General features: G+C 38.4%; 2 pseudogenes; both read left to right on the top strand.

Moving 5' to 3' along the window:
* The first annotated feature begins 15,514 nt into the window (after positions 1–15,514).
* Positions 15,515–18,102, top strand: LOC137756273 (serine/threonine-protein kinase MRCK beta pseudogene; annotated as a pseudogene).
* A 204-nt stretch (positions 18,103–18,306) lies between these two features.
* Positions 18,307–19,194, top strand: LOC137756272 (serine/threonine-protein kinase MRCK beta pseudogene; annotated as a pseudogene).
* The last annotated feature ends 1,668 nt before the right edge of the window (positions 19,195–20,862 follow it).

The raw sequence follows: 20,862 nt of genomic DNA, 5'->3' as shown, positions 1-20,862 counted from the left end.
ATTTGGAAACTAAAAAACACTTTTAAATCATCCGTGGGTCAGAGAAGTCTCAAAAGAAATTTTAAAATATGCTGAACTGAATTAAAATGAAAATGCAATATTTCAAAATTTGTGGGGCACAGCTAAAGCAGTGCTGAGACTGAACTTTATAGCACTAAGATAGTAAATTAAATAAGCAGAAAAGTCTCAGATCAGTAATTTAAACTCACACCACAAGAACCTAGATAAAGAAGAGCAAAATAAACCAAAAGCAAGAGAAGAAAGAAAATGATAAAGAGCAGAACGTAATGAAATTGTAAACAAAAAAACAAAAAAAAATGGAGATAATCAATGAAACTAAAAGCTTGTGTTTTTTTGGTGTGGGTTTTTTTTTTTTTTTTGGAAGGACCAATAAAATTGACACACCTCTAGTAAGACTGACAAAGAAGAAAAGAGAGAAGACAGAAGTTACCAAAGTCTTAAATGAACAGCAGAATGTCGTACAGACAGAAAATAATGATGATGATGATTATTATTACTGACAAAATTCAGCACCTATGTATAACAAAACTCTTAGGATGTAATAGAGGCAAATTCCCTCAACTTGATAATGAACATCTAAAAATACCTAAATTTGACATTATACTTAATGGTGAAAGACTGAATAACTTTTCCATAAGATCAGGAACAAGGCAAGAATGTTCACTCTCACCACTGCTATTTAACATAGTACTAGAATGTCTAGCCAGCACAATAAGGTAATAAAAGAAATAAAAGTCTTAAGAATCATATATGAATAGATAATACGCTCCCTCTTTGAAGAAGTCATGACTGTGTATATTTAAAAACCCAAGAAATTTACAAAACAACTCCTAGATCTAGTAAGTGAACACAGCAAGGTTGCAGACTTTAAGATCAATATGCAAAAATCAGTTGTATTTCTACATAGTAGTAACGAACACATGTAAACTATAAATTCAATACCACTGACACTCACTCAAAAAACAACACAACTCTGAAATACCTAAGTATAAATCTAAAAAAATATGTACAGGCATTGTATGCAGAAAAGTACAAAACAATAATGAATGAGATAAAAGAATATCTAAATAAATGGAGAGATATAATATGTTCATGGATTGGATTAAAAGACTCAATATAGTAATAATCTCAATTTTTGTCAAATTGATAAACAGGTTTAACATAATTCCTATAAAAATTTCAGCAAGATTTTTTTCCATGCCTAGTTAATCTCATCTAAAAATTTATATGGAAAGGCAAAGGAACTAGAACGGCTAAAACAATGTTTTAAAAAGAAGAGTAAAAATGGGAGGAATCTCTTTATCAGATTTCAAGACATTGATTAGCTGTAGCAGTCGAGACTGTGATATTGGTGGCTGGGTGGACATTAGACGAATAGATCAGAAAAGAGACCATAGAAATACCCCCATATAAGTATGGAAATTGATTTTCAACAAAGTTGCAAAAGCAATTAAATGGAGGAAGGATAGACTTTATAAAAACTGGTGCTGGAGCAACTGAACATCCACTGGGAAAAAATGCATTTTGACCTAAATCTCAGATCTTATACAAAAATAAGTTCAATGTTACATAAGAGTTAAATATAAAATGTAAAGCTATAAAACTTTTAGAAGAAAATGTAGGAGCAAGCTTTGGGGACCTACTGAAGATTTTAGACATTATATCAAAAACACCATCCATAAAAGAAAAGATTGATAAATTAGACTTCATCAAGATAAAAAAAAATCATTCATGAAAAATCTTTTCAAGAGTTATGAAAATACAAGCCAAAGAAAATATTTGCCAAACCAAATATGTACAAAGGATTCATATGTAGAATATCTAAAGACATCTAAAAACAACATTTAAAAAAGGAAACAATTAGAAAATGGACAAAAGACATTATGAAGTAATAAATAAATAAATTTTATATATATATATGTATATGTATATATTGGTCTCTGCCCCCAATTCCTGGCACAGAGCTCCTAAAACCCTTATAATTTCCTAAGTGGTAAGAACACCAGGAACATCTCTTGCTCTAATATTTGTCTTTGACTCCATCCCTGACACAGGACCCCTCAAACTCTTGTAAATTCCTAAGTAATAAGAGCACTAGGAGCATCGTTGGTGCTACGGAGGTGAGTCCGGGTGGCTCCTGGATGGAGGCTGGTCACCAGAAAGACCAAGCCATGATTAGAAGCTTGGAAGTTTCAGCCCCATCTCTCATCCTCCAGAGAGGGGAGAGGGACTGTAAATGGAGTTAATAATTGATCCTGCTTACATGAGCAAGACTTCATAAAATCCCAGTAGTATAGGGTTTGGGGAGCTTCCAGGCTGGAGAACACATCTGCACTGGGAGGGTGATGTACCCCAACTCCATGGGGACAGAAGTGCCTATGCTCAGGACCCTCCCAGGCCTTGCCCTATATACTGATATTTTTTCATCTGGCTGTTCATCTAGATCTTTTATCAAATCCTTTAATACACCAGTAAGTGTAAGTAAGTGGTTCTGTGAGTCATTCTAGCAAATTAATCAAATCCAAGGAAGGGGTCTTTGGAACCTCTGATCTATAGCCGGTTAGTCAGAAGCACAAGTGATAGCCTGGGCTTGCAAATGGCATCTGGAGTTGGAGGGATGGGCACTCTTGCGGGACTGAGCCCTTAACCTGTGGGATCTGATGCTCTCTCCAGGTAGATAGTGTCCTAGTTAAACTGTAGGATACCCAGCTGGTGTCACAGAGAATTGCTTTTTGAGGCGGAAAAAACTTCCAAACATTTGGTGACCAGAATGTCAGAAGTATGAGTGTTCTATGTGAGTGGTAAAGGAGACACATAGGAAAGAAACACACAGTAGGGACAAACAGGGTTTTTCCTCACACAAGAAGGTGGAAAACTGAGTTTTTTCTTATAGAGACATGAAGAAAGATTTCACTGAAAAGGACATACAGATAGCAAATAAGCACATTAAAAGAAGTTCAACTTCACTAGATTTCAGGGAAATGTGAATTAAGGATGAGGATGAGCTATCACTACATATTTATCAGAACAGCTTAAAAAAAAAAGTAACAGTATCAAATGTTGGCAACGATGCAGAGAAACTGGATCATTCATACATTGCTGGTGGAAATTGTTGGAAGAAATTTTCACATGTTGAGGTATGAGGAGGTAGTTCAGGTTTATACATGGTTTAACTTAAACTTATGATAATTAGAACAGCCTGCTTTGTGGCCTATCAAACATACATTGTACATCCTTTTTAACCACTAAAGAAAAGAATGCATTTAAAAATCAAAATGGAGCAACTATGGTTCAGGTATCCAAAATGGAGCTGAGTGGCCACTGAGGATGTGGTTTCAGACACGCTCCTGCATCACTGAGAACTTGAATTTTCTGGACTGTATCAGACTCGAGGACACCACCAGCCATTCTCAAAACTATATCTGCTGCCAGCTGCCAGCTGCAACTTTGTGGTCTCAGGGCCTCCCCGTGTAACTATGCAACCATTTCAGACCCCAATCCTTGCTTAACAAGCACCGTTCCTTCTTGCCAGCTCCAGTTATAATTCATGACAAACAACTTATGTAATTTTGTGGTTTTTGCCTTTATAAGCCTCCCCCATTTGTAGTCCAGTGGAACACAACTTAAGTGCTTCTTGAATCATGTCTCCTGGGCTATAGGCCTCAGTTTGGCTCAAATAAAACTCTTTTCTATTCCTACTATATATTGGTTTATTGATTATTTCTGTCAACACAATGTAAAATGGCACAGTGACTCTAAAAAACAGTTGGAAAGTTAAAAAAAAAACCAAAACTAAACATACACTCACCATATGAACTAGAAATGGCACAACTGGATACTTATCCTAGAAAATGAAATCTTATGTCCACAAAGAAACCTGCACACAATTGTTCATAGCAGCTTTGTTTGTAATAGCTGAAAACGGGAAACAACCAAAATGTCCTGTAGTAGGTGAATGTTTAAAAAAAACTGGGACATTTATGCAATGGAATGAAAAGGGGAAAAAAAACCTATTGATACACGCAACAATTTGGATGGATCTAAAGGCCATACTTGCTGAGTGAAAAAAAAGCAGTCTCAAAAGGTCATATACCATATGATCCATTTTCATAGCATTCCCCAAATGATAAAATGATAGCAATGGAGAACAAATTAGTTGTTGCTATGTATTAGGCATGGTTGGGCAAAGGGGGTTGGCACCACTATTAAGGGGTAACACTAGGTAACCGTACTGAATTTTAACTGCAGTGATAGTCACATAAATGTACACACGTGATAAAAGGACATAGGTCTAAACCAATACGTTTTACCGAAGTACTATAGTTATATAAGGTAATACCACTGGGGGAAACTGGGTAAAATTTACATGAGAACTCTGTATGATCTTTGCAATTTCTTTTGCAATAATATGTAATTATTGCAAAATAAATGGTTACATTCAGTATGATTCTATTTATATAACATGCTTGAGATGACAAAATACAGAGATGGGTAACAGATGAGTTGTTGCCATGAGTTAGTAAAGTAGGAAGGAGTGTGTGACTATAAAGTGATAATATGAGGGAGCATCTTTGTATCAGTGGATCAGCTCTGTATTTCGAATGTGGTGGGAGTTATATGAATTAATACATATATAGATATACATACGAATCTAGACATACATTGTAGAATTCTAAAAAAAGACATCCCCAAAACAAGAGTTGCAAGCAAAAACTGGCAAACTGTGTGTACCATTTCTAGTGTAGTTAATTTCATTATACTAATATCAACTTCCTGGTTTGGATAATGTACTATAGTTACATAAGATGTCACTATTGGGGAAACTGGGTGATTGTACACCACTGAGAGAAGCTGAGAGACGGATTAAGCTTAGTGATTGCAATACTCTGTACTGTTTTTGCAACATCTCTTGAGTCTATTTTTTAATGAATTAAAAAAAAAGCTATGAATAATGTGAAAAGATAAGTCATAGTCCAAGAAAAACTATTTTTAATGAATGTAACTAAAAATGGCTTGATGTCCAGAGTATACAAAGATATAAAAATCAATTCAGAAAAAGATAAAAAGATAAATCCCATAGCAAAAAATAGGCTATAGACATGAACAGTCAGTTACCAAAGAAGAAACCCAAATGGCAAGTCTGATAATATTGGTAAAGAATATTGTTGATGGTGAGTAAATTGATACAAACATTTGCCAATAACATGTTCATCTGAATATGCAAATTCCTATGACATATTAAATTCACTTTGGGGTATGTATACCAATTATGGCATATGTGCACATAGAGAAATGTATCAGAATGTTCCTAGCAGCACTCTTTGTGATACTAAAAAACTTGGAAACAAAGTAAGCATCCTTTATATGGAGAATGTGCTACAATTATATAACGGGATATTAAATACAGAGAAAATTAATTAATTGGAGCACCCATAGTCAACACGGATGATGGCTGTAACATAATATCAATGGAGAAGTCAAACCCCAGAAAAATAGAGTACAGAAACTTTCAAATACTATGTATAATTTATGGACATCTTCACATATAGTAAAAGTATAAAAATACAATGGGAATATTTAACACAAAATCCAGGAAAATATTTTCCTTTGACAAGGTGGCCAGGGGACAGGGTATTATTGGGGAGAGGTACAGTGGGTGCTTAAATAATATTGGCAATGTTTTATTTCTTAATTTTAGTGTTGGTTACACAGGTGCTTATTAAATTATTCTGTATATGTATTTGTGCCTTAAATATTTCGTAAGTTGAAACAAAAGAGCAAATTCATAAAAACGCAAAATGTATACAATTAAACTAATAAAAATCAAATAAATTAAAAAATAAAGTATGCATAAGAATCCCAGAGAATAGTCATATTTACATAAATATGAGCAAAATATATGCTGCTTCCAGGATCAATAAGTCCCAAATGATGTACCAATGGATGCTAAACATGACAAATACTCTTCTTAAATAATACAAGCAGGGGGCTTCCCTGGTGGCACAGTGTTTGAGAATCTGCCTGTCAATGCAGGGGACACGGGTTCGAGCCCTGATCTGGGAAGATCCCACATGCCGCGGAGCAACTAAGCCCGTGCGCCACAACTACTGAGCCTGCGTGTCTGGAGCCTGTGCTCCGCAACAAGAGAGGCCGCAATAGTGAGAGGCCCGCACACCGCAATGAAGAGTGGCCCCCGCTCGCCGCAACTAGAGAAAGCCCTCGCACAGAAACAAAGACCCAGCACAGCTAAAAATAAATAAATAAATAAATAAATAAATCTATATTAAATAAATAAATAAATAATAATAATAATAATACAAGCAGTGTCGGTACCAGAAGAGTTGACAAGTTTCATAAGCACTTATGATCTTTGACCAGTTGTAATTTTTAGAATTTTTTGCATTCAATTATTTTTACCAGTTCAGAAAGACAGAATGGGAAAAAAAGTACTTTTCCTAGTTGTCTCTTTGGTCTTTATATATTAGGCTGTATTTATTTCTAAACTGTAATCTTTATTACTTATAGCAGATCGAATGCAGAAATTATTGGATTGGGTCAAGCTTAAATTATATTTGAAATACCCAGGATCCAGTTGAAATGATCTTCTTGGTTTGTGTCTTTAAACTGTGGTTGTTTTCTTCAGTAAATGCTCCCTGCTAAAGGGTATATATATGATCAAATCTGAATATTCATGGTTGGAAGTATATCCATTCTGAGTTAAATATGAGGGGAAAAAAATGTTCACCTGCTTCCTTATTATCAATCAATTCTGAAGAAAACTCCTTGGAAAAAAGAAAAAGAACATCAATTTCCCAGGTACTTTAGTAGTTCTGCTTCCGTGTGTTGATTGACAAAACGTAACTTTTTTTTTGGCCACACCACGCGGCATGCGGGATCTTGGTTCCCCAACCAGGGATCGAACCCATGCCCCCTGCAGTGAAAGAGTGGAGTCTTAACCACTGGACAGCCAGGGAAGTCCCGAAACATACCTTTTGTAATAGAAGTTAACTTGTTTGTAACCACAGAACTATTTGTCATGCTGTCAAGGCTTTGAAAACCTGAGATGTACTCTTCCTCCTTCAATTAGGATTAAAAAGGAGAAGAGTGTTAAGGTTTCCAAAAAGCGAAACTCCATAAACCTAGTAGTCTATTCCAGTATTTAAAAGGTCTCATTATGAAGAAATTATTCTTGATAACCACACCAGCTCTCTGATGTGTCAGACCATTTTCTTCCAAGTGAATAAATATTTATCATTTCTCTCTGATTATAAATGTGATAAATGCACACTGTTGAAAATTTGAAATTTGCAGCAAAGTATAAAGAAGAATGAAAACTCCCATCAGATAAACATAGTTGTACTAACATGTTGGTTAATTTCTTTCTGGCCCTTTTATATGTACATTTGGGTTTATTACACATACGCATATGTATATATACACATGACAAACATGTTATATATACACATTAATATCTATTATTTAACATTTACTGCATACTGAACATTAGGAATATGCACTTTATGTACATTTGCATATTTAACCCTCATTATAAGCATATTTGCATCCACATGTTTAAAAGAAAACTGAAGCACAGAAACATTTAAAAAATTGCCTGGTATCACATAGCTCTTAAGTTACTAAGTGCTGGAGTAGAGGTTCAGACTGGCACTCTTATTAGCCTGCTTGCCATACAGTAGACATATAACTACCATATAAATATACACATTTACAGACACACACACGAATATATCACAAAAGCCTTGGCATTAATTAATTTAACAAACTGTTGATTTGACTATCTGTAGGAAGTCCTAAAGGTCCATGGTCCCTGACAAGTAATTTATGGAAACAAAACTTACTCATATTCTTTGCAGAGCTGTTTTCTGAGAATAGAACGCTTACGTGAACCTAACAGACTGACTCCCACCAAATGTGTCATGGATGTAGAGGGAAAGTTATTCAGAGCTGAGAATGAAGCCATGAGCTGGGGACATGCAATGGGGGCTTGTAATAAAGGGAAGCCATGGACATAACAAATGTTAGCCATGTAGAGATATATGATAAATGCCATCCAAGTGGAAAACATCTACATGAGCTTTTAAATTATACAAGGAATGGATTATATTTTGTACTTATAATTACAAAATAAATCATCAATTATCTGCATCTTTTGGTTAACCTAACTGATTTTTCTTTGCATACTTCCCGTTTCCAAAGACCCTGATGATTTAAATATTCCAAGTCATCCATCAGCTAATAAACATGACCAGTCAACTCAGGTACTTTATAAAAACATTTTTCTTTCTTAATGATCATTGGGATGGATATGGGGACAGTCTAATCATTGAAAGCTACTCATTTAAACTCAATCTTGGTGTTTTAATAATCTTCAGGATACTGAGTGCTTGTCAACATTACTTATTACAGAATTAGCCCGGATATTGAAAACGTGTTATTCCTGACCTTTGCTGTCATAACCTCTGGATGCAATTGCATCACACAGTGTCTATTCGCTTTTTTATGTTTGACATCTATTTTTTTTGTTTTTAGTCAACTAAATTTATTTGCCCTTGCTTTACCTTTACTTCAGATTTCTTAAGGAAGCTATAATGTATGAGAACTTTATACTTTATGAAATAAAATGATTTGGTTAGAAAAATGTAATTAATATGATGGATCACGGAAACAGAGACTTATCACAACAGATAAAATCAGTCATTTCTTTCCTAGGGCCTCCTCTTTTAACAACCCAATTCTAAGTCCATTCTATGGCTTTACTGACTTCTAACAGTAGGACCCTGTGAGGCTCTTCTGGGTACAAAAGCCTTTCTGTGTCCCCCATTTGTTGTTTGTAGAAAAAGGCTTTAGTCTCCTAGACTTTCCCTGAGTCCGAAAGAGCAGATTCAAGCAGTTACTAATTAGGGAAGTGAGGGAACGCAGAAACAAAGGAAAAGCAATCGAGAAACAATAGTTCAGTGATAAAAACAGTCTTAGTTCCTTCTCAAAGGATATACATAACAATCTGATGTATATCTTTGAGTTCTGCAGGAACTAAGGCCCCCACCCAGGTGGAGAATGTTAACTACATGCTGAGACCCCAGAACCAGAAGATTGAGATTCCTGGAATGCCACCCTGTTACCTCACCATCAACCAATCAGAAGAAAGTCATACACCCTGCAGCAGTCACCCTGTAACCGAGTAGGACCCTATAAGGCCTTCCCTGGACAGACCTCTCCCCATATCTTCTGCTGTAAGCTCCTCTCTGAAGTACCCAGATGATAGTATCTTCTGCATATTTCCTGAGTTTTTCAGATGCTAAAAATCACCATCAAATGGAAGAAATTAACTACTTGATGATCATGAGCACATAGCCCCCAGACCTTCTGGTGCCTAAGGATTGATAATGTTAACCCCTGTGACACAGCCCTGGTTACCTCACCATCAACCAATCAGAGAATTGTGCATGAGTTGATCACATACCCTGGGATGCCCCTCTCTCATCTTGCCTTTAAAAATGCTTTGCTGAAATCCTTGGGGGTGTTTGGGGCTTGGGGGGGCATGAGCCACCCGTTCCCCTTTCATGGCCCTGCAATGAACCTTTCTCTGCTCCAAACTCTGAGGTTTTGGTTTGTTTGACTTCACTGTGCATCGGGCACACAAACTTGCATTTGGTAACAACTCTAAATGTTGACTTTAAAAACTCTTCCCTGAAAACCATCAGGGAATTTGGGTCTTTTGAGAACAAGCTGCCCATTCTCCTTACTTGGCCCATGCAATAAACCTTTTCCTGCTCCAAACTCAGACACTGATACTGAGCAGGGCCCTGTGGGGCTCCTGGGCACAAAGCCTTTCTGTATCCCCCATTCCTTTGCAGGAAATAGGCTTCATTCAGCCTCCATGACCTTCCCTGAGTTCCAACGGGCAGGTTCAAGCAGATGTTAATTAGGGAAGGGAGGGGATGCGAGAAAAGGGAGAAACAAACAGTCAAGAGAAACAACAGTGCAGCCTTGGGGCAAGATTCTGGTTCCCCATCAAAGGATACACACAACAATATCTTTGAGCTGTTTTGCAGATAATGAAACCCCCTCCAGGTGGGAGAAGTTAACTGCTGCCCACAAGCACACAGACGCCAGACCAGCTGGAACCAGAAGGTTGATGATGCTGACTCCTACTTACCTCACCACCAACCCATCAGAAGAATGTCCATGAGCTGATTACGCCCCTCTCTGAACCACTACTATAAAACTTCTGACTATCCTCTCCAAGTTGGGACACATAGTTTTTTGAGGCAGGAGCCCACTGTGTCCCCCTTTGCTTGGCAAAGTAATAAAGCTATCCTTTTTACTTCACCCAAAACTCTGTCTCTGAGATTTGATTTGGCACTGGTGTACAGAGAAGCTGAGCTTTTGGCATCAACATTTAGGTCTATTTGACCTCACTGTGTGTCGGGCACAGGGACTTGGACTCGAGAACAATTATTGATTCACTATTGTCCTCCAATATCTTCCAATCAGTCCACTGAATTTTACAGTAATTGGTCTATAAACTAATTTACATTAAGACATAAGATACATTAGCCAGACTGAAACAATTCACTGACATTTTAGTAATTTCATTGCCCTCCTCCGATTAACTGATGGTTGCTTCCCCTGCCATTATCTTGTCCTTAATTTTGAGCCAGATTTTATTCCAGTCCTCATACTCATTGGATGATTAAAAAATTCTTTGCTGAATGAAGTATTTGCTGAATAATTTTCTCCCTACCCTTCTGAATTCTTGGCTAAGACTCCCTGTAATAAAGATGGATTAACAAGAGAAAAACAAACAGTTTATTTGTTTGTATACCTCCTGCATACATAGGAGATATCCAGGAAAAGAGTAACTAACTCAAATTGCCCAAGTCACCACCTTAAATTCCATCTTCAGCTACAGACAAAAGAAATATGTTGTTGGGGGTTGGGGGTAGGCAATTCATGGAAAGGTGAAAGGAGAAAATGTGTGGTAAACAAAGGTTGCCCTGCCCTGCAGGTAAGTCTCTCAGGTGAAAAATTTAACTCTGATAATAACTCTTTCCAGTAATTCCCCCCTTTTAATGCAAATTTCCTTTATAAATGTAGATTCCCCTTACAAAAGGGTAAATTCTACTGTTTTCAGAGTTTCTCCAGTGTCTGCAATTTCTCAAAGCAATCAGCTCAAAATAATCCTTATGCCAAAGAGGCATATTTTGTGGTGGCATATTCTGATATCCTTCAGAAACATCATTCAACTTTCAAATATTTACAATGTTGTTGCTGCCATGATGAAAAATTTCAAATTCTTTTTATATGTTGCTCCTCTAGAACTTTCCTTTGATTCCTATCATTCCTCTTTTTCCTTACATGAGAACAATCTATTTTTTCAGTTGTGGATTATGCCATACACTGGTTGACAAATTTTGTAACTGAGCAGAGAAACAATCTATTTATTGAAATAGTTCACTGAATGACTTTCCAACTGGATGCCTTGTGATAGATGTGTAATCAATGGACTAAGAAACTTCTTTTGTGTTACAGTTAGTGAATGTGTATGTGTGTACAGATGTATGCAAGTGTCCACATTTGTGTGCACATGCACATATGATTGGTGTATATGGGAAAGAAAAGAGGAAGTCAGTACACATACTGCAGAAGGAAAGTGATGTAAACTTATTTTATCAATTAATTTTAAAACTAAATTAATCTCACCAACTTCCTGCCACTATGTAAAGTCACCCATCACAGAACCAAAAAAAAAAAATCTTAGCTCAAATATAAGGAGTTCTCAGGGATATTAAACCTATACATCTGCTTCATATAACTAAATTGTTATTTCTTTCATGGTCCTACATATGCTATTCCTTCCTTACAAAGTGCATTATCCATTTATCTTTTTTTTTTTTAAGGATGTACTCTTTTTTATTTTATATTTTTTTAAAGATTTAATTTTATTTATTTTTGGCTGCGTTGGGCCTTCGTTGCTGTGCATTGGCTTTCTCTAGTCAAGCGGGGGCTTCTCTTGTTGCGGAGCACAGGCTCTAGGCGTGCGGGCTCAGTAGTTGTGGCATGCGGGCTCTAGAGGGCAGGCTCAGTAGTTGTGGCACACGGTCTTAGTTTCTCCGCAGCATGTGGGATCTTCCCGGACCAGGGATCGAACCTGTGTCCCCTGCATTGGCAGGTAGATTCTTATCCACTGCGCCACCAGGGAAGTCCCTATCCATTTATCTTTAACATTTAAAATTCTTCAAAACTTTGTGCAAAGTCCACAACACTCAGAATTTTTTTTAAAACCCTTTAGCCAAACCATTCATTCTATTCTCTGCATCCTAAGCACATACATCAAACTTCCTTGTTGTGTTAATTTGCATTTGTATACTGTGACAGGGAGAATTCTAAAGATGGTCCCCCAAGATTCCAGTCCACTGGTTGTTCAGTCAAACACTAATTTATGTCCTCCTGGGGAAAGATTTTACAGAAGTAATTAAAGTCTCAAGTCAGTTTATCTTAAGATATGGAGATTATCTGGGTGGGCCCAACTCAACCAGCTGAGAAGCTGAACAGTAGACTTTCTCTGGATGTGCAGAAGTCAGAGAGAGATGTGCTCCTGCTGGCCTAAAGGAAGAAGAAATAAAGTACCATGTTGTGGGATGACTTGTGAGCATGAGACCTTTAAGAGATGAGAGTCACCTCTACCTGAGAGCCAGCAAGAAAATGGGGCCTCAGTCCTACAAACACAAGAAAACAAATTCTAGCAATAGCCACTGTGTTTAGAAAAGGACCTACCCAAGCCTCAGATAAGCATTGTAGTTTTAGCTAATCCCTTGATTTCCGCTTGTGGGACCTGAGCAGAGAACCCAGCCAGGCTCTATTGGACTTTTGACATAGAGAACTGTGAGATAGTAAGTGGGCATTGTTTTAAGCCATTGAGTTTATGCTTATGTGGTATGGCAGCAATAGGAAACTAACAAATATGTGTAATTATTTCATGTGTTGTTCTCTTTACAAATAAAGCTTAAAATTTCTTGACATCAGGAATTACTACTTTTGCTTACTGTATATTTATGCTAAACCTAATGATTAAACATTCTACTACCTGAGCATCTGTTTTCAACCATAATTATCTAGAGCAAATAAAATATTTTATTCATGGCATCATCATCATTGCTATCATAGAATCAAAAAATTTTGTTTTATCTATTTCAGGAAAAAAAAGAGCACTCTAGCAAATGCTATCAATATTCAGCCCAGATCACCTGTGATATGCTCCTATCCTCCAGCTTCCTCAAGCTTAGTCCTATGAAATAAAATTAATATTTTATGGCAGAAGAAGAAATACAATTTAAACATAAAAGATTTTCTCTGCCCTTCGGCCTCCTCTTTCCCCTCTACTGTGCATTGTGTATCTGCATTATGCATCGACCAAACCTCCCCCATTGGCAGGAATACCTGCTCAACCATAAAAAAACAACATTCTCCTAGCACCAGTAAGACTGGTGCTCCTTACAACTCCTTAAAAGATAACATTCGTTCTGAATCTTGAAAGGGGCCATGATGACGCATGACCCACTACTCCCTAGATTGTGTAAACTGTCAATAGTAAGTCAGTTAATGTACAGCCCTCTGTCTCAAAAACTTATATAAATGTGCTTTGACTTTTAAATGGCGGAACAGTTCTCGGAGCTTTCTGAGAGGCTGTTCTTGGGTTATAATCCTTCATATGGCTTGAATAAAATTTTCCTTTCTTTCTTAGATTGACTGATTAATTTTTTGTCGACAGTCCTAAGTGGGTACCTCTAACCTTCTTCAGAGAACTTCCCTTGGGCTACTGTAGCTGTTCAAAGCCTGAAGTGCCTGGGAGCTTATGTGCCCTGTAGCAAGTCCAAGCCAATGCCCCTGTAGTATGGGAGTTTAAAAAGTCCAGCTCCGGGGCTTCCCTGGGGGCGCAGTGGTTGAGAATCTGCCTGCCAATGCAGGGGACACGGGTTCGAGCCCTGGTCTGGGAGGATCCCACATGCCGCGGAGCAACTGGGCCCGTGAGCCACAACTACTGAGCCTGCGCGTCTGGAGCCTGTGCTCCGCAACAAGAGAGGCCGCGATAGTGAAGAGGCCCGCGCACCGCGATGATGAGTGGCCTCCGCTTGCTGTAACTGGAGAAAGCCCTCGCACAGAAACGAAGACCCAACACAGCCAAAAATAAATATAAAAATAAATACATAAATAAGACCCGGTGCAACCAAATAAATAAATAAATATTAAAAAAAAAAAAAATAGTCCAGCTCCATTGCCTCAAACAGTCCAAAAACTCAGTGGTGCAATTTCAGTTCTTGAGAACCCCAAGGATGAGGGTGAGGCTTGAGCTTTGACTGAAATGTCACTTTTATTTAGGGTGACAGATTCTCTGTCCTGTTTCCCCTACTCCATTACTTCTTTTTTTCCCTGGGATCATTTCCTTAACAAACCACATACCCCTGAATCCTCCAACACTTAGGAACAATTCACAAGCAGCTACCCATGACAATTATCAAATGAATGAATGGAAGAAGCACTACTGAATGGATGTAAAATGGTAAAGGACGAAAGGAAAAAAGTTGAAAATTTTACTGTGAGACTAAAATTTCACAAAATCAGTTTATTAATTAAGATAGCATTTGATGTCAGATGCTCCTCAGAGTAAGAATAACTGATGCCAAAAACTCAGCCTCTGTGCACTGGTGCCAAATTGAATCTTGGAGACAGAGTTTTGGGTGAAGTAAAAAAAGAATAGTTTTATTGCTTTGCCAGGCAAAGGGCGACACAGAGGGCTTGTGCCCTGAAAAACTGTGTGTCCCAACCTGGAGGGATTTGGTGAGGAGTTTTATAGTAACGGTTCAAGGGCGGGGCTGCTGATAAGGATCAGGGTGTGTGCAGAACCTGCACTCCTTTAATCTGGCCTCAGGTGGTCTCCTCCCTGTCTCTGCATCCCCTCACTTCCCTGATTAGCAACTGATCTGCCTTTTGGAATTCAGGGAAGGTCATGGAGGCTGGCTGGAAATGGGGGACACGGAAAGGCTTCCGTGCCCAGGAGCCCCACAGGGTCCTGCTCAGTTTCATAACCAATACGTACATAATTGACTTGACCACATTCTTCCATGAAGCACATGATACAGAAATTTAACAAGTTATACTGCATGGCTATATGGGCACTTTATACATTGGTATCATCATTAAAAATGTTTAAAAAGAAAAGGGACACGCAGATGGTAACACTAATACTCTATGTTTTAATATTATATTTTAATTTTAAATGAATTATAATTTAATTTATATTGAATAAAAATTAATTTATATTTATTTTGCATATTATGCCATAACAGTATATCATTATAAATTATAATAAATATTGTCAAATTAAAAAAACTTAAAGTTAAGTAAAATATTTTATTTTAATAAAAATATTTCCTGGAATATAGGATAATTTATGGTACCTCATCAGGAAACAATGGTAACATTTATGGATTTCCTATGCCAATCGGTACAGAATGGAACAATCAGTGGTAAGGAATTTATTCTAAAAATACTCAATATTAGAGCGACAGTAAAATGAAAAGGCACCTGACACCATGGTTTTCAACTCCATTCTGGGATTTAAATAACACACCTCTGGCATAAATGATTTAGAGTGTTTCTACTCGGCATAAATCAGGATGGACATTCCTGGTGACAACAAGGAGGATGATCTGGTGTGGATGTAGATAAAAGTGGTGGTAATGGGCTTGCACTATTTGTGTCAGATACTCTTTTGAATACATAATGTGCACTATCTCATTTCTATAAATCCTCTTAACAGTCTCAGAGAGCAGATGGTAGTATCTTCCTTGGACTTTATTTATGATAACAAGGCCCTGAAAAGGTCATTAATTGTTTAAAGTCCCACAAGTAGAAAATTGTGGGGCCAGGTTCAAGTTCAACCTGCCTGAAACAAAGCTATGTTCTTAGTCACTGCATGAAAATGGTTAGTTTCCAGACCTGTGGCTGCACAGATGCCTACATTTAGGAGGTCTGAATAAAACCATAGAGACAATGATGAATGTAAACACTTATAACCTTTTTGCACTAACTTATTTTCTCAACTTTATCATTAACTAACATGCATTTTAATAATTTCTAGCTGTTCTAAAAATATGCAATTGTATATGTTCATAGTAAAAAGTAGTTTAAACAGTAGCATTTTTTGGAAGCTATAAATATTCCTCTGGTTCCCAGGAAGAAACACATTTGATTTAAATGCTCCCAGAGGAAAGAATAAGCAATACTTACAAAATTGACTTGACCAAGTACTTTTTTTTTTTTTTCCACACACACACACACACACACACACACACTGTATTTTATTTTTACAAGAGATAAACAGACTGACACCAAGCATTGTACATGGATGACCACAACAAAAGCAACAATGATTGCAATTACCAAACATGAAACACACTCATACTATTTGACCAAGTACTTCTATGGAGCACATGATAAATTCTTACAAAGATAGAAAGTTCGAAGAAAAAAAAAGGTACTCGAGTTCTAAGAAATGCTATAAAATGTGACTATGAGAAGATATTCTGGCTAATTTCTGTCTAATGCTGATTCACATATGATTCTCATGTACAAACTCTTGATAGTTCAGTATAATAAATCAAATGATAAATACCATAATACATAGGAAGACATATCCAGAATGTACTGTTTAGTTTTTATCCTTTTCATGTTCAGACCCATCCAATACTTATTAATGATTTCTTCTTCCCACCCCAACTCTGTACTTTAAAATATTCCAAATTTACGTAAGAGTTGAAGACTCGAACAGGAAACACATATAATCCTCCATTAGTTCACCAGTTGACATTTTGCCATATCTACTTTCTCCCTTCCTCTCTCGTCTTCTTTCATTTGTGATTTGTTTTCTTAAGGTATCTTCATGTGTGCATGTGCACACGTGCACGCACACACAGGCACATACACCCCTAAATATTCAGCATGCATCATCTAAGAAAAAAAAGTCATGTCTCGGCTGCAGCAAAGTCCAGCTGCTGTGCCACTGTCACCACACAGGCCCTCTTATGGGTTGAACCAAAGCCAAAAGGTCGTTGATTTAGCATCAAGTTTTTTCCCAGTCCTACTTGCTGTAGCCATTGCACCTCACTCATGGTTGGACTAATTTAACAAGGCTAACGCTTGGAGGTGTGTATCCCACAAAGACAGTGCTCCCAAGGTCTGTACAGCCTCTAGGCAGTCCCAGAGGCCTCTTAAAGTGGATGTGCAGAAAGGCCTAGGAACACCCTACAAAGTTTACCTTAAGGTGCAAAACATACCAGTGTGGAGAAAGGATGACAAAGATTTATGTATTGGTATATAACTGTCTACTCTTTCCGTATGATTTGCCTGAAAGAAAACCCACCCAGCCTGGAGTTATTGTGAGCCAATCTTGTATCTTAGAGGTGAGGATTTTTTGATGAGCTTTATCCTCGCGTTAGCTGTTATACGTGATCCGAGCTGATATTCCTTGTATATTCAGGGTGACAGCTTCTCTCTTAAGTACAACTTAAAGACTAGTCCTTTACTAATTCTAACAGAAAATGAGAAAGCAAAGAGGAAATTGGCTAGGTTTCTAGAAGGACTCCAATCTATCCTACATAAAAACAGACTGAAAAATCATGTTGTGCATATTCCACTAGAAGCCTATGACAGGATACTGTCTCTTATTAAAGCAATTCTGACACTTGTTATGGAAAATCATCTAAGATTGCAGTCGGTTTAAAGCAAAGTGTGTACATAATAGAGATTACCTGTGATGTGATCATTCAAGCTACTGTTTGTAAGAAAGTGTACCATACTGAACTTTCTCTCCCCAAGAAGAAAACTACAACCCTTTTCTGTTTTTGGAATAGCTTTGTTGCTAGGACTGTTGACTTTAAAAAAAATGCACAAAGTGAGAGCTGTGAGTTAAGTTTTATTTGGGGCAAAATGAGGGCTGCAGCCCAGGAGGCGAGGGGAGGGGCCAGGATGTATAGGAGTTTTGCAATAAAGAGCAGGTAATTGGGAAGGTCAAACGATTATTGTTAAATAAAGAAAACCAGATATCTCAAGTTAAGGAATTTAGCGCTTTTCTGTGCATGGGAAGATGCAAGAGTCTGGACTCACTGAAATCATTCCTCTGATATGCACCTCAGCTATCTGGGGCCTGTTATTTTCACACCCTGAGTTTCCTCAGGGCTCACCGCAGGGAGTGGCTGCAGTCTGATGGCTGCTAGATGGCAGGTATTCTTTTCAGCCCTGAGTTTCCTCGGGGCTCACCAGCTCACACTGGAGGGTTGCAACCATTGCTGACTGTGACATCCTTTGTTTATTGATATGGCAGGAAATATTCCATTTATAAATATTCAATTTATCAGGACCATGCTCCATTTTATCCATACTCTTCCTCTGAGGCAGTGGAAGGGAGCTTTGACATCAAGCTTTCAGAAATAAAGGGCTGCCTAGTCATCCTAAGCTCAACACGTAGGAAGAGTTCTTCAACCTGTCTGCTTGTAGCAGTGAAATGCCTGATCTTTTGCTACGAAATCCATAGAACTAAACCTTCTCACAGACAGTTCAATGAAACTGTGGCTCGACAATGCACGACAGTGCACGACAATGTTCAAGGAAAAGCTCTGTGTTGGCTACTCTTCTGGGTTCTCTCTGTTGAGTATCCATGAAAATGGGCAATCTCTAAGCCTGGTAAATTCCAGCAGCCCCTCAGTTATGTTCCTCTCACTGTAATCTTTTGATGACATTTGTTCTGTGGAGCCCAATAATGAGGAATACCTATCCCATATGCTTCAGCCATATGGGATTGCACGTAGACTTACACCAAAGGTCAAGTATGCAGGAGCTAATATGGCCCTCAAACTATAGTTACTTATAGTTACTGCTCTCCCCATGATGATGTTAAGACTATGGAATGGGTCCAAACAACTGGTCTGAGAAGGATAAGACCACTAAACTCTTAATGTACCATCAAACCTCCTCAACTGTGAGCTTCCATGCTTAATCTACTTTAAGAACAAGTCCTCTGGAGATGTTAAGGGTGTCAGATACTTGCAGAAGTTCCAGAGCAAGACAGATTACAACGTGGTGAGCAATGCCTAGAGACCCAGAATGAGCTCCAAAACTATATCAACCTAGCCAATTTCAATTATATGACTCACACACGGCCTAGAGGTGGAATGCAAGTCCTCACAGCTCTCATTCTGAATGTTTTGCTTCCCTCACTGGAGGAAAGGCTACATCCTGCTCCAGCCAATCGTTCTCAGTAGACTCAGTCCAGAAAAAAAAAAAAAAAATGTACGTTTCAAGGTTCCCATTGAATGGATCAGAGATGGGAGTGGCCACGTCTCTGAGAAGCGTGTCTGATCCTGACCAGGAATTTGAGAAAGAGCTTCATTCATGTTCCAACAAGCACTCAACTCCAACCCCAGCAGCCCACTGAGCTCCACCCTTCCCTAGAAGAGCCAGCTCCCACTAGAAGGCCTGCAGCAGTTGTCCCGTGACACCTGAAGCTCCTTGATCTATGGCCCCTCATGGTCAGGTCAGTGCCAAGGCTGATGTTGAACCTTTGTTGTTGTTTAAGGAAATGTAGAATTTATTTGTAAGTATGAAAAGGAAGAAAATATTTATTATATTATTGTAATGATCAGCTTTAGGTCATATTGTTCAATAGTGGTAGACAAGATCCATTCTTCTGCATAGCTACGAGGCAACACTGTTACGTTTGCCCTTGAAAGGCCACCGTTCAGTCTACCTCCTATTCAGAACAAACTGAGATACCTATTAGGGCTTGTGCTCAACTATGCCTATGGATGATTCCATGTCTCATTTGAAGGAAACTTTTTTATATACAATGTGGCCTCTCTGGATAATGCCTCAGACAATATAATTTTTCCTATTTTCTGAATCTATTTTCCTGAAGTCTTAGGAGAATACAAAAGTGTTTACTGTTCTCATGGACACTAGAATTTTGAAGACAGAGCAATAGAGGTCAGTTTGTGGTATTTTTATTCACTTAGCTATTGCATATTAAGCTGCAGAAGTCTTTCTACCAATTCTTTAGTCATGGGTAGAGGCCCACCAACAGTGGGCTTTATAGTCATCCCTACCTCCTAGCCCACTCTTCTGGGTCCCTTGCGTGTATCTGTCCATCCTTCATCACAATCAGGAAGTTTCACTACTACTTGCTTATTGGGAAGTCTGGCTGCATTCTCTGCTTCTCAGTCACTCCCACAGCTCCTGATTTCTGTCATAAAAATACTCATTCTTAGCCAATGAATATCCCAGGGGTCTTAGAGGACTCCTGGGGCTAGAAGGTGGCCAGAGCCCAAGGGAGCCATGAAGCAGATGATGGGACATTTCACTACCCACACTGCTCCCTGGTCCCTGGCCATGAATGAAGATGCCATGATTGGTAACCCAGCACCGATCATGTGGAATCATCTAGCATACTCCTCTATATTGCCCCACAGCCCTTGGTCAGCAGTGATATTCTGCACATGTATTAATATCATCCCTCCATGTATTACATGTTTAGTAATCAGGTTTTTTACCATATCTCATTAAAAGTTGGTAATTTATGGGCTTCCCTGGTGGTGCAGTGGTTGAGAATCTGCCTGCCAATGCAGGGGACACGGGTTCGAGCCCTGGTCTGGGAAGATCCCACATGCCGCGGAGCAACTGGGCCCGTGAGCCACGACTACTGAGCCTGCGCTTCTGGAGCCTGTGCTCCGCAACAAGAGAGGCCGCGATAGTGAGAGGCCCGCGCGC

The sequence above is a fragment of the Eschrichtius robustus genome, chromosome X (genome assembly GCF_028021215.1).
Source record: "Eschrichtius robustus isolate mEscRob2 chromosome X, mEscRob2.pri, whole genome shotgun sequence".
Taxonomy (NCBI): Eukaryota; Metazoa; Chordata; class Mammalia; order Artiodactyla; family Eschrichtiidae; genus Eschrichtius; species Eschrichtius robustus.
The sequence above is the reverse complement of the archived record's forward strand: the minus strand, read 5'-3'. Positions and strand labels throughout refer to the sequence as shown.